This window comes from Meriones unguiculatus, chromosome 4, assembly GCF_030254825.1.
Source record: "Meriones unguiculatus strain TT.TT164.6M chromosome 4, Bangor_MerUng_6.1, whole genome shotgun sequence".
NCBI classification, from domain to species: Eukaryota; Metazoa; Chordata; class Mammalia; order Rodentia; family Muridae; genus Meriones; species Meriones unguiculatus.
In genome coordinates, this window is record NC_083352.1 from 124,138,142 (window position 1) to 124,150,572 (window position 12,431).

Consider the following 12,431-nt stretch of genomic DNA (forward strand, 5'->3'; position numbering starts at 1 on the left):
AAATAAAATAAAAAAAAGAAAAGAAAAATCAATGGAACAACAACACACTAATAAAACCAAAACTTTGGTCTCTGAAAAAAATTAGAAAATGTATAAACCAAGACAGACCAAGAGGGGAGGGGTGTAAAAATTACTAAAACCAGGAATAAAAATACACTTCTGATTTTATGTAAAGAATTAAAGGAAACACTACAAATAATTTTAAGTGGACAAATCAGACAAGCTAGAAAACACAAATTACAAGTCAAGTGACTAAAAGGGAAATAGAAAATCTAAGCAGAACTATGAAAAAAACACTAAAACATTTTTTAAATGAATTAGTCATTTTTAAACGTTTTAGGAAGCTAAGTGGTGGTGGCACACACCTTTAATCCCAGCACTTGGGAAGCAGAGGCAGGAAGATCTCTGAGTTTGAGGCAAACCTGGTCTACAGGGTGAGTTCCAGGACAGCTAAAGCTATACAGAGAAACCTTGACTGGGGAGGAGGGTTTTTATAGGGTTTTTTTTGTTTTGTTTTGTTTTGTTTTTAAGGAAAATTCCATGTCCCCATGGTTTCAGTGGGAAATTATATCAAACTTCTAAAGAAATAATACTAATTCTTTATTAATTATCAGACTTTCGAAGAGAACATGATTCTACTTCTCATTTAAGCTTTTAGGCCACTATTAATTACTTTGACAACAAAGACATTACAAATACTGCAATCAAATCTATTATCACATAAAAATAAGTATAGATTACTACAAAGTGGGATTTATTCTAGGAATACATGGTTGGTTAGCATCATCACAAAATCAGTATATCATCTTATTGACAGAATAAAGAATGAAAAGCACATTAGCAACAAGATCTAACCAGTTATAATAAAACCTCTCAATAAACTGGGGTTACAAAGGAATTTTCTTAGCTTAGTAAGCCACCCACAAACAGATGTTAATGGATTAAGACTCCATACTACATCACAAAATAACTGAAACAGGTAAAACTCTTTCCAGTTCTTTGCAATACCATACTACACAGAGAGAGCTATTAGCTGGTGTACTCCGTCAGAGGACAAATTTTAAGACAGCTGATTATGACATTCTTGTGCCTATTTCATTCAAACATCCCTATGTACTCTTTAAGACAACTATTCCACAGTCTAATTACCCACTGTTTACTTCCTCTCTAGATGCTAAGGCTGCCTTTGGTTTCTTCAAATACAACCAACATGCTTCTGTTTCAGGATGTCTGACCTTGCTGAACTCTTGTGCCTAGAATATTATTTCAAGAAATATGGAGTTTAATTCAGCTTCGGCATCAACCTTATTATCTCAGACAGACCTTCTTTAACTATAGTCCTCCTTTTTCCCTTATCCTATGGTATTTTTCTCCATATTTATTCATTCTTCTGCTTTCTTCCACTAGAATGTAAACTACAAGATTAAGTTACTTTTATTCACTGCTAAATCTCAAAACCTGAAACCATGCATGGCTCACAGAAAACACCAACAAATACTAAGCAAATGTATAATAAATGTCTTGAAAAAAGAAAAGACTTAGAGGGAACAAAAGCTCCACAAGGAAAGCAACAAAACCAAAAAACCTGGGCCAGGGGTCTTTTCTGAGACTGATACTCTATAAACAAGGACCATGCATGGAGATAACCTAGAACTCCTGCACAGATGTAGCCCATGGCAGCTCAGTGTCCAAGAAGGTTCCCTAGTAATGGGAACAGGGGCTGTCTCTGACATGAACTCAGGGGCTGGTTCTTTGATCACCTCCTCAGGTGGGGGGAGAAGCCTTACCAGGCCACAGAGGAAGATAATGCAGCCAGTCCTGATGAGACCTGATAAACTAGGGTAGACTGGGGGAGTGGCATAGGAGAGGAAGAGGAAGGGAGGGTGGGATTGGGAGGGGAGGAGGCTACAGGTGAACTGTAATTAATAAAAAAATTAATTAAAAAAATTAAATATAGTAAAAAGATGGAGCTATTGATCCAAGAAGCTGAATGACAGTAATTCAGAACCCCAACAAGTATGACAGAAAAAGCTTGGGTCTCTGTAGACAGATTTCAGTATAGTTGAAGCTCTTCAGATCAGTGCCCACATGCCCTCTCTAAATCTAAGTCCTTTATAAAACAAGATTATCATCACATACCTCCCAAGTTACTACTGAAAATGAATAATGTGTGCCTAGTAATACAGTATATCCCATAAATAACTTTGTTTTTATTTTGAGACAGGGTTTCTCTGTGTAGCCGTGGCTGTCCTGGAACTCGCTCTGTACTCAGGTTGGTCCTAAACTCAGAGATCTGCTGGGATTAAAGGCTTGTCCCACCACTGGTGGGCAACTAACTTAATTTTTCCAATAAACTAAAACCTCAGAACTTGCCTAAATTCTCTAAGTTTTACCTCCATCTTAGCAAAGCACACATATGTTTGTAGGGCTATTACCTATCTTTATACTCAGTGCCCTCCAGTCTATTATTTTAAACTTATTATCATTTTTCTTTTACCTTTCCATTTTGGTCAGCTTTCAGCTCTCACCTCTAGCTATTATTAAGGTAGCATAGCTCCTCTTGCTGCTTTTAATTTTATCTGCAGGAGTTTAAAAGCAAGATTGCTAAACTTGGCCAGGTACAGTGGTGCATGCCTATAATTCCAGCACTAGAGGCAGGCAGTTAGTTCTCTGTGAGTTCGAGGTCAGCCTGGTCTTTAAAGTGAGTCTAGGACAACCAAGCTACACAGAGAAACCCTGCCCCAAGAAAAACAAAGATTGCTAAACTTGTAATAACACTTTAAATATAAAAATAAATTAGTACTATGCAAGGACTTAAGGATGTTGTTTTCGTTTTTCAGATGGGAACATGAGACTGTTAGATAAATAAACTATTATACATACGGCTGTATATTACACACTTATTTATATGAAACCATTCACATTTTTAAGTAATAGTGAAACATTTTCACAGGCTAGTAAGTTCTAAGCTTGGCACACAAGCCATGGAAATATCAGAATTTGTAGAACTTTAGATCAAAAAGACAAGAGATGTTAGTAAAAATCTGAAATTTCAGAGTAGGAAGAAAAACCAGAACTTGGCAACACTAAATTCAAGAGAGCCATGTGGGCATTATATTTCTCTGTGGCCCTTCAAGTAGACAGAGGAGAAAACCAAAATGGCCCAAATCACTGGTCAGGGTAAAAAAGCAAGGGCAGTGGGAACACTGGAATGACCACATCTCCAACTTTAAGTATTCTTTTTCACTAACTGTGAGGGTGGGAGCAGGCTGTTCTGAGACAACAGGAAACGAGCAATGTACAGAGGTGGTTAGGGCTGAAATGGGTTCTTAAAAAGATCTGCTTTAAGATCTACACCACAGCAGAGGCCTTGCAGCCTAGCACCTGTGTGCATTTAAGCCTAACTCTACAAAAACATATGCTGCAAACTGCATCTGCCTGTGTTGCATGGTTCTGTCATCTGTGTCCTGGAACCTATTCCCCTATGACAACATATTGCTCTGGGTGGGTCCTACAGAAGAGGGAGAGAAAGATATAGAGTAAAATTTATAGCAGAACCCCCTCCAAAAGAACACAAAAACAAAAAAACTTCTACCTTTTGATTTTGGGGAAAAAGGTAACAAACAAGTTTCACTTTCTGTTTCATTCATGCTACATATTGATTCACAAAATTTTCTGACTTAGAATTCTCATTTGATTCTCTACATTATCACTGGATGGTTGCACATACAAAAGACATATGGCAGGAGGTTGGGGATTTAATCTGGTAGTAGAACGCTTGCCAAGCAAGTACAATGCCATGGGTTCAGACCTCAGCACCAAAAAACAAAACAAAACAAACACACAAACAAAAACATGTGGCCAGGGAAGAACAGGGATATAACACTGTTACAAACTGGAGGACACACGTGCTCAAGGACACATGTTGAGAGAGAGAAAACAACAACAACAACAACTCAGGTCTCCCAATGTCAACCCAGCTGTGTTGACAATCCAACTACTGTCAATCCAACTTCTTCTGAGAGCCCTTCATTCTAGGCATTTCCTTCTTCCAGTCACAGTTAAATGGGCCACTGCCTGCCTAAGTTCTTCCTATCTTATACTCTTTGATCCCCTCATTAGAAGTATCACTGCTCCTAAGGGCTCCCAATTCCTCCCTGTACTGCTGGGTTCCCCAAATCAAATTTCTGAGGAGGACTGTGCTCTTAAATTGTCTAAAAAAAAAAAAAAAAACAACAGCAGAATTTCATGGAAACTAACAAGCATCTCATAAAAAAGTCTGTCACATTACAATGGTTTCCACAGTGACCGGATTCTAAGACCAGCTTTATAGGTTCCTAGATTATCTGCACTTCTTAACCTCAATTTCTTCATCTATAAAATGGAGTTGTTAGATAAGGTGAGATCTAGCATAATAAATTTTCAATGTGGTGATTTCCCTTCCTATATGAGCTGCCCAACGACCACTTCACACAACTCTACTGGATCACTTCATCCTTGCCACCATTCATAAACAGATTCTGTAGGACAGAGAAGGCTTAAGATTTTTTGATGCTAACTGGGGCCTGGTAGGTCACAGAAGAGACTAAAGTCAAGAAAATCCCCAATGGCTGTGAGAACACATCAACAGAGTTCATGAGAAACATAGGCATAGGTTCTAGGTCCTGAGATATACCCTCTTCTACAACACTGGCAAGAAGAAAGTAAGCCTTCTTTCTGGCAAATGATTCCAAACATTCTTATGGTAACTCCAAGAAAGTGACCTCAATCCTCCTCCCAGGTCAGTAGGCCATCTAGGCTCTCATCTACTCTCTGGAATAATTTAACATCTAGAAAAAAAAAATAGTCACTGTAAGATATCAGTATAAAGGCTGAAAGGAATCCCTAAAACCTAGTTGCCCAAACTTGCCCAGATACCCCTCAACTCACCAGTACCAGGAATGAGATTAGCCAGCTATTACGTCCTTGGAGTTACAAGGTCAGCAGCAGCTATCTCTAGAGACAGGGTTCACCTGTAACAGAGAAAAGAGGTCTGTCAAGGATCGTACTTACCCTCACACATTTTGAATCCCAGTTCATTATTAAATGTATCATTTTCAGATCATGTTGAGTGCTATGAAGAAAATTTAAGAACGGTCATAAATAAAAACACGGAGTAAGAGTAGAATCTACTTCAGATAAAATGGCCATGGGAAGTCTTTCACAGGATGCAATGAGAGCAGAGTGGGGTAAAACCAGGGGCTTTTCTCATATTCATACATATATACCCATTATATAAATCTTAAATCTTATTTTTTTAGACAAGTGCATAGCTCAGGTTGCTTTCAACTCACGAGGATGGCCTTCAACCTAACCCTGATCCTCCTGCCTCCATTTACCAAACTGGGATTATAGACATGCACCACAACCAATCCTGGTTTTAAAAGCTGGTGCTGTGTCAGTCTTTTGTCATAGAAAGAGTTCACAAAGGTATTAGTTACTTTTCTATAGCCACTTTTCTGTGACAAAAAGCCACTTAAGGCTGGATGGTTGGCTCAGCACTTGCTACTTTTGCACAGAACCAGCATTTAGTTCCCAGCACCCTCATGGCGGCTCACAACCACCTCTAACTCTAGTTCCAGGTGACCCAATGCCCTCTTCTGGCCTCTTCAGGCATCGGGCATGCACATGATACACATACATACGTCCAAACAAAGATACACATAAAATGAAAACATATCTGTTTTTAAAAAGCCACTTGCCAGGTGGTGGTGGTATATGACTTTAATCATAGTACTTGGAGGCAGAGGCGGGTGGACTTCTGTGAGTTCAAGGCCAGCCTGATCTACAGAGGACAGAGCTAGTTCCAGGACATCAGGACATCCAAGGCTGTCGATAGATAGATAGATAGATAGATAGACAGACAGACAGACAGACAGACAGACAGACAGACAGACACAGAAAGGATGGGATACAGAGGTCTGGAGAGATGGCTCAGAGGTTAAGACCACTGGTTCTTGCAGAGGACCAAGGTTCAATTCTAACACCCACATGTTGACACACAGCTGTGTTATTTTTCTTGTGTACTTGCATTGCTAGTCAAGTGGCCCTTTAATCTTAGCAGCAGAACTGCATGACACCATGACCTTCAGTGTTGGTTACCTCTTGGATTTCTGGGAACAGGAGAGGATATAAAAAAGCCAGCAGAGGCTGAAAAAGGAAGCTGGGTAAAGTGAGAAGAGAAGACAGTTGGGCAGAAGATATTGTTAGGAGACAGCTGAGCCTGGAAAAGATGAGCTGAGCAGACAGGCTAGAACAGTTATTATAGTTTGGAGATGCTAGTATGGAGGAAAGCTGGGAGAAATGACTTAACTGAGGGAAGAATGGTTGGGAGAAACATTTGAAGGGGCGGGGCTCGAAACTGGGAGGGACAGTTGGGAAGGAAATCAGATTCAGGATCTCTCCCCTCTACTCTTCTTTCTCTCCTATCTAGTGTTAGGGGGTGAAAGGGAGAAGGGAAGGATGGGAAAAAGAAGAACCCACAAAGTAGCAAAGAACACTTACACTTACAAGTGGTATCCAATATGGGCTTGATTGTAGAAAAAAGAAACAAAAAAGAAGAAAAGAAAGAAGAAGAGAAGAGAAAGAGAAGAGGAAGAGAAGAGAAGAGAAGAGAAGAGAAGAGAAGAGAAGAGAAGAGAAGAGAAGAGAAGAGAAGAGAAGAGACAACACATTTTACACACAGTGTCATCCATAATCCTAGTCCAAAGACCTCTTCTGGCCTGAGCAAGAACCTGGTACATACACAGCATACACATACACATGTAAACAAAACATTCTCACACAGTAAGTCTTAAAAAAAAGAAAAAAATGGATGGATAGATGGTTAGTTATAAGCCAATCTTAAAGAAAAAGGATAGGAAGAAAAAGAGAAAGATGAAGAGAAGAGAAGAGAAGAGAAGAGAAGAGAAGAGAAAAGAGAAGAGAAGAGAAGAGAAGAGAAGAGAAGAGAAGAGAAGAGAAGAGACAACACATTTTACACACAGTGTCATCCATAATCCTTGTCCAAAGACCTCTTCTGGCCTGAGCAAGAACCTGGTACATACACAGCATACACATACACATGTAAACAAAACATTCTCACACAGTAAGTCTTAAAAAAAAGAAAAAAATGGATGGATAGATGGTTAGTTATAAGCCAATCTTAAAGAAAAAGGATAGGAAGAAAAAGAGAAAGATGGGAGAGGGAGGGAGAATACAGGACTAGCAGAATGATTCAGTGGATAAAGGCACTTTACTGAAGTCTGGCCACCTGAATTCAATCCACAAGACCCAAAAGTCAGAAGAGAACTGACTCACGAAGAGTCAGTTCTGACTATATACACACACAATTAAATTAATAAATAAATATTAGAAATAAGGAGGAGTGATAAAGTCTACCATGGAGAGGGAGAAGAGCATAGCAGCACGCTGTGTCAGGAAGCAGAGAACAGACGGGAGATGGGACTAGACTATAAAACCTCAAGGCTTCCTACAGTAATCTACTTCCTTTAGCGAGGCTCCAAAAATGTCACACCCTTCCAAAATAGCACCACCAGCTACAGGACAAAGGATTCAACCACATGAACTTAGAGGAAAGATTTCACTCTCAAACCACAACACAGGTCTTTTACCGTCCTGGCCCACATTCTTTTCCCCCCTTTACTTATTTATGTGGGTGTGGAGGTAATGAGCATGCTAAGGTACATGGGAGGTCAGAGACAGTTTGCAGGAGTCAGTTCTTCCCTCCCACTACGTAGGTTCCAGTTATTCAACTCAGGTTGGCACATGTGACAGCAAGTTCCTTTACCCACTGAGCCATCTTACTGCCCCCACCTTTAATTAAAGATTGGTTTTATTTGAGGGCTGGAGATGGCTCAGTGGGTAAGAGTACTTGCTGTTCTTCCAGAGTACCCATTTGGTTTCAAACACCTACATCAGACATCTCACAAACACTTGTAAAATGCAGCTCCAAGGACCTCTTCTGGCCTCTGTAGGAACCCACAAAACACAGGCTCACACAAACGCACATGCATACATAAGTAAATATAAAAATAAATCTTAACATTCATACAAAAATGAAAATCGTGATTTATTTTATGGGTGCTAGGGTCCTTACTACTGTGGGTACTCTGAATGGGCAGCAACTGCTTATTTACTTAGTCACTAAGCCATTTCTCCAGTCCCTGGAGACCACACTTTTAAAGGTTGAGATTTAACAAGTAGGACTGTCCTTAAATAAAATATCTGAGCAAAGCACCATATACAATGATATAGAGACCTTCCTGAGAACATTTTCTGTGTCCTGGGTGTGTATTCTATACCTGTTTCTGGGAAGCACATTACTATGGCCCAATTAATAGCAAGTTAGACTGAAGAGAGCTGTTCTTCCCTTAGGCCATGCTATTATTTTAGGACATTCCATCTAAAAGGAGGGAACAAAAGTAAAAGGAAACCAGGAATCTATACCTACAAGCTAAAGAAAAATAAATCAGAAGTAATATAAAATATGGGAACAATGAAACCTGAACAAAAAAGATGGGATAATCAAGCAAAAGGCCCAGTGAAGTAGAAAGGGAATAGTTCAGGGGGTAGAAAACTATAAATCTGACCGAAGCAATAATTTTTTTTGTATTTGTAAACAAAATTTTAAGCAGCATGTCTTTATAGAACCCTTGTTTGTTTATAGTAAAAGCTATTATTTCTAAAAGACACCTGAGGTACTGAAGTAGTGAGAGAAAGAGAGAGAGAGAGGAAGGAAGAAAGGAAGAAGGAAGGAAGGAAGGAAGGAAGGAAGGAAGGAAGGAAGAAGGGAGGGAGGGAAGGAAGAAGGGAGGGAGGGAGAGAAGAAGAGAGAGAGGGAGGGAAGGGGGAGATGGGGGGAGCGAGGGAGGGAGGACTATGTATCTTTGGCCTCTGAGTAGCAAGAAGATAACCACAGTCTACTAGCCCCAAGCTCCCTTGAGCAATGCTCACCAGCAGAGGGCCTCCTCCAACCCACTTCTGCTACAATCAGTACTTCTGGGCTCCCAATTGCACACACAAAGAATGAAAGATTAACACACAGCACACAGCCATTATCCATGGCCATGCTTGCATATGGATTTGCCAGTTCTTTTCCAGCAGCCCCTAATCTCTGACTTTCAAAGCTCAACCCTTTTATGAATCTTGCTTTTTTTTTTTTTTAGCCTTGACCAAACAACTACAGTCTTGTAGTTCTAACAGGACTCCTTCCACTCACAAAGACACCTAACCCTGACTGGAATAATAAATCTGGATATTGTGTTGTTCCAAAATCTCATAACATAAAAATGCGGCCAGATCACAAAGTAGTCCAGCAAAATCCCACCCACAGGTGTCAGAATGGCTGGCATTTCACATCTTGGGTAGCTAGTAACTTAATGACAGATATAATATGTGGCACAAAAATTGAAATTCAATCCAGGCAGTCTCCAGCCTGCCTGGAGGAAGGTCCTAAGAATACAACAGATGTGCAAATTCTTGCCTTTGAATATTCTGGGTACTAAAAGCATTTCTCCTTCCTCAGCCGAAACTGTCTTCAGTTTTCCTTTCCTCTTTCCCTTAGAACCAACCCAGCAGAAATTATCAAGGGGCAGTAATTACTGTTTTCTTTTCTCCATGCTAATGAGACAGTTGGATGGTTCCCCTTCCCCCTCTGGAGCTAGAAAGAGAAGCTAAATCTTTATAATCAGAAACCATCATACCAAAGCACATGCCAGCTCTGTACAAATGAGACCATGTAGAAGAAAGTTTTTCTATCCTTGACTAGAGCAGCACTGGAAGGACTACACCTTCCACAGGAGAGGTCAGACCAGAGCTGGAAGGGGATCCGTCTAAAATCAAAGAAAAGTCAATGGCAAGGCCACAATGAACTTCCTTATTCCCAACCAGTGTGCTTTCCACATTACCCAGACTTACTGCAATGTGGAATCAGTGTGGGGTCCCCTCAATGTGGAGGCTAGGACTGTCGGTTTCAAGTTCATGTCAGTTTTGAACCAGCAATAACAATGCTTTCAGAAACTTAGGCCTGGGATGAAAGACCAAGATCTGAAACAATAATTTTAATACCCCTGCCCACCCCCACCCCCAATTATCTCAAGAGAACAGGACAGTTTTACAAAAAAAAAAAAAACAAAAAGAGAACATGTGGATTTTAGTTGAGATTCAGCTCATTTATATGAAGGTGAAGATTCTAAAGAAGAAGGAACCTCAGGCATAATAAGAACCTAAAAGTGTCTATACTTAGAAGCTCAGGCGGCTAGTTAACAGATGACAAAACTACCAGAAGCTTCACAGATCAGTCAAAGGGGAAACAGAAAATGAAAGGCAATATAATGCAGAGCTAGCCAGGGTCAGTAAAAAAGACACGGTCGCTAGGAAAAAGCCCTAGCATTTGCAAATACTGTGCTGAGAAGAAAATGGTTACATGTTTAAACTGGAATAATTTATAAAATTTAAGGCCTGTTTTTTGTTGCTGTTGTTTTGGTTTTGTTAGGAGGGGGTGCTACCACAGCTATCACTTCTATCATTTCAGGTTGGGGCTAAGAAATTTAAATATAATTATCAAACTAATTATTGTTTCTTCCCCTCTCTATAAGGCCTTTGATCAATCTTGTTTTCTTAGGTCTACCTCTTCTACCACTCTTCCTTACTCTCAATGAGTCAATCACTGATAATCACTATCTATATCAAATAATAAATTGTATAAAAATAAAGTTCTACCTAAATGCATCTCAGGGGAAAAGGAATAGGTAATTTGCCCAGATCTGTACATGGCTGTTCTTCCAGTGTGTCTTGGATATCCAAGGCCCAGAGTCTGTCTGCACAGAACTAAACTGTCCACTCTGGAAGCACGTTTTGCTGAAAGTCTAGAACAGATGGATCTGAGTCCCAGGGTTGATTCCACTCCAGTAACTGAATCCTGTCAATTCCTAGACTCTTGCTTTAACAACAGCCATAGAACAGTTAACGATGCTGAATTTCAAGCACATGAAGGTGCAGGCATAAACGCTACACTGAAAGGGGAGGGGAGCTTTGAGGAAAAGGTTAAAAGGAAAAAGGATGTGCTTTGACACTGACCCCTTGAAGAGAAATCCCAGGTCCCCAAAAGTGGCCATCTATACTGGAGCCAAAGATATAAAATGAATTGGGTGATGTCAAACCAATGGCAGAAAGGACCATGCCTCCCCACCATGATGGATTGTGCCCTCAAACCATAAGCCAAAATATACCTGTCCTCCCCTAAGTTACTTTTTGTCAGCTATCTGGTGATAGCAGCACAAGAAAGGACCAGTTACAATTCCCAACACCAACAACAGGCAGCTCACAGCCACCTATAATACCAATTCCAGGAGACCCAACACCCTCTTCTAGTCTCTACAGGTACCCATATGTATACGTGCATACAGATACATACATGTACACATAAATATTCTTTTTTAAAAACCAGCACCCCAAAATGGGACCACTGCTACATTAAACCTGATCCATGTGGTTTACAGGAGTCTGAAAGAAATTTGCTGGAGGCGTAAGGACAAAGAACTTAAGACTAGAAAAGAATTATAATGGTATAAGCAGAGCTTAATGGGTTCATTGTGGAGAGCCATTCTAAAGGTAGCTCCAAAGACTGGAAAGACAACCCAAATGCAAACAGTAAAGACTGCAGGCCTTTGCAAGCATTTGCCATAGAAGCCTGATAACTCAAGTTGAACACCCCCCCAGGACCCACATAAAAGTTTCAATAGGAACCAATTCCACAAAGCTGCCTCTCACCTCCACATTTGCACCATGGCACATTGTGTGCCCGCCCCCTTCATCCAATAAATAAATAAATAAATATTAAATTTTCTTTTAGTTGATGGTTTCAGGGTAGATGACTTGCAGGAGCATGAGGCAACTAGACACACTACATATATAATCAGGAGGCAGGGCTGAGATTGATACTGTTGCTTAGCCTGCTTTTTCCTTCTTAATCAGTCTGGGTTCTCAGCCTATGAAATGATGTCACCCATGTCCTTCCATACTGTTAAGTCTTTCTGAAAACACCTTCATAAACACACCCAGAATTATGTTCCTATGGTGATTCTAAATCCCAAACTAACAATAAAGATTGGCTATCACCATCAAGAATAGATTAGAGGCCATTAATGCTTCATTCTAGTAAAGCATCTGGCTGCATTCATGTCCTAAAAACCATGAATATGGTAAATGCAAAGGTACTAGGCCAATATGGTCAAAGAAATGTCATGAGAGTTTAACACTCAGGCTATGGTATTGTTCCTACTTGTTGCATTTACCTAGGTTTACAGTGGGAGAAAGCAACAAGTAAAGCAGAAAAATGAAAAAAGAGAAAAGGAGTTTCAATATGGTTAAACTTGAGGACAGGATAAATG

General features: G+C 40.1%; 1 protein-coding gene across 4 annotated transcripts in view; it reads right to left on the reverse strand.

Annotated features, from left to right (window-relative positions):
• Raly (RALY heterogeneous nuclear ribonucleoprotein) overlaps positions 1-12,431 on the reverse strand; it is an 81,950-nt gene that overhangs the window by 47,011 nt on the left and 22,508 nt on the right. For 2 of the 4 annotated variants that reach the window (XM_060383011.1, XM_060383009.1), the window contains exon 2: positions 4,930-5,012. The exons of the other annotated variants lie outside the window; for them this stretch is intronic. The gene's annotated coding sequence lies outside the window, so the exon portion shown is untranslated. The remainder of the gene's footprint in view (positions 1-4,929; positions 5,013-12,431) is intronic. 4 annotated transcript variants of the gene reach the window in all.